The 2200-nt window shown below is 46.3% G+C and overlaps 1 pseudogene; it reads right to left on the bottom strand.

The window, feature by feature from the left end:
- Nucleotides 1-1383: 1383 nt before the first annotated feature.
- On the bottom strand, nucleotides 1384-1535 carry LOC144319851 (U4 spliceosomal RNA; annotated as a pseudogene).
- Nucleotides 1536-2200: the final 665 nt, after the last annotated feature.

Below are 2200 nucleotides of genomic sequence, written 5' to 3'. Positions count from 1 at the left end.
TCAGCATGAGCAGGGAATTTCAAGAGGCAACACATGGACTTATTACACCCAAAGTGACAGGCAATATAAAGCATTAAAAGGTGCTGTTGACTAAGTCCTGGAGATAAGCTGTTGTCCATTAGAGTTTCCTTCATGCAGACATACACCAGACATACATCAAATCTCACTATCTGAGATTCTGGTTTGGCAACAGCTGTGGGAAATGCCAGAGATGGTTGTAGTGGCCATTTATCACTCTTTCTAGCCACTAGCATGGCTGTGGGAGGCTGATGATCATTTTCTCAGCCTTCTTTGAAGCTAGAGCCCTGCCCTGCAGCTATATTCTACCAATGCATGGGTGCCCAGCCAGAGGTTAGAAACAGGAGTGAATACTAGATATATCCACTTTGAAGGAGGGTGGCCAACACTGCATGTAATGCCTAGACAGAGAATCAAAGGGATTACTCCTCTTTGTTTGTAGCAGTGGTGTCTCCATTAAACCTGTCCTGTAGTGTGCTTGGGGCTTGTTCCTGGCTATGGAGACTCCAATACAGGTTCTTAGCCTTCCTGGAGATTCTGAGTTACCCACTCTCTTTAATGCATCCCTTTTCTGCTCCAGCCAATTAGAGTAGTTTCTGTGGTTATGACTAAGAACCCAGACTGATTCATCAGATTACTGGTTACCAGTTAGAATTAGGTTCAGCTATGAATACTGGGGACCGTGTCCTTCCCCCACCTCCAAATAAGAGAGCCTTAAACAAGTCAAAAGTCTATTCCTTTCTCATTTAAAAGTCTGGGGTAGGGGGATCCGTGGGTGGCTCAGTGGTTTAGGGCCTGCCTTCAGCCCAGGGTGTAATCCTGGAGTCCCGGGATCAAGTCCCACATCGGGTTCCCTGCATGGAGCCTGCTTCTCCCTCCGCCTGTCTTTGTGTGTGTGTGTGTGTGTGTGTGTGTGTGTGTGTGTGTCTTTCTCTTTTTCTATCTCTCATGAATAAATAAATAAAATCTTAAAAAAAAAAAAAAAAGTCTGGGGTAAGCAGTCCTGGCAGTCCTTCCAGCTTCCCACTCTGCCATCTCTAGGGTGTGGCCCCATCCTCACAGTGCAAGATGGCAGCTGGAACTCCAGCCACCACATTCATACTCCAGATTGCAAAATGGAAGAAAAGATGAAGAAGAAGGAGCAAAGAGGGGGGACCTGGGCGGCTCAGTGGTTGAGTGGCAAATGAATTTTAAGATTCCAGGAACTTGGGACACCTGGATGGCTCAGCAGTTAAGCATCTGTTTTTGGCTCAGGGCATGATCTCGGATTCCCAGGATCAAGTCCCTATCAGGCTCCCTATGGGGAGCCTGCTTCTCCCTCTGCCTGTGTCTCTGCCTCTCTCTCTGTGTCTCTCATGAATAAATAAATAAAATCTCTTTTAAAAATTCCAGGAACTTTCCTTAAAAGATAGCTGTTATGAACTCTGCCCCTTCTCTCTCTCTCTTCTTTTTTCAATTAGCAATAATCGCGCCTCGGATAAACCTCATTGGCTACGATACTGCCACTGCGCAAAGCTTCTCTCTTCTTTTTTAAGATTTTATTTATTTATTCATGAGAGACACAGAGAGAGGGGTAGAGACATAGGCAAAGGGAGAAGCAGGCTTCTTGCAGAGAGCCTGATTCAGGACTCAATCCCAGGACCCTGGGATCACAACTTGAGCCAAAGGCAGACACTTAACTGACTGAACCACCCAGGTGCCGCAAGAGTGGGGATTTTTAGTATCCAGAGCTTTGGCTAGAGAACACAGCCCAGATGGCCTACAAAAGTCAAGGAGAAAATGTATTACTGATAGAAGATTTGCAGGATATGCTCATTTCAAGACGGTTTCTGTGTGCCAGTCTTGGGATTTAGGCATCAGAAGTCAGTGTGATCCCCAGACCAGAAGCATCAGCATCACCTGGGAATGTGTCAGAAATGTACATTTTTAGGCTGCAAAGGCCTGGACCTCCTGAAACAGGAACTGGGAAGTGGAGCCAGCTATTGGTGTCTAAAGCAGCCTTCCAGGGGGATCAGATGCTGACGTTTGAGAACTACCTCTGAAAAGTGCACATACTGGGACAGTAGCTCAGCCTCTCACAGAGCTATCTTCACTGGGTTGCATTTTGTTCACTAGTGTAATCCCCAGCACCTAGAACAGTACCGGGCACATAGTAGGAGTTCAATGATTATTTGCTGGATGA

This window comes from Canis aureus, chromosome 8 (genome assembly GCF_053574225.1).
Source record: "Canis aureus isolate CA01 chromosome 8, VMU_Caureus_v.1.0, whole genome shotgun sequence".
NCBI lineage: Eukaryota > Metazoa > Chordata > Mammalia > Carnivora > Canidae > Canis > Canis aureus.
The sequence above is the reverse complement of the archived record's forward strand: the minus strand, read 5'-3'. Positions and strand labels throughout refer to the sequence as shown.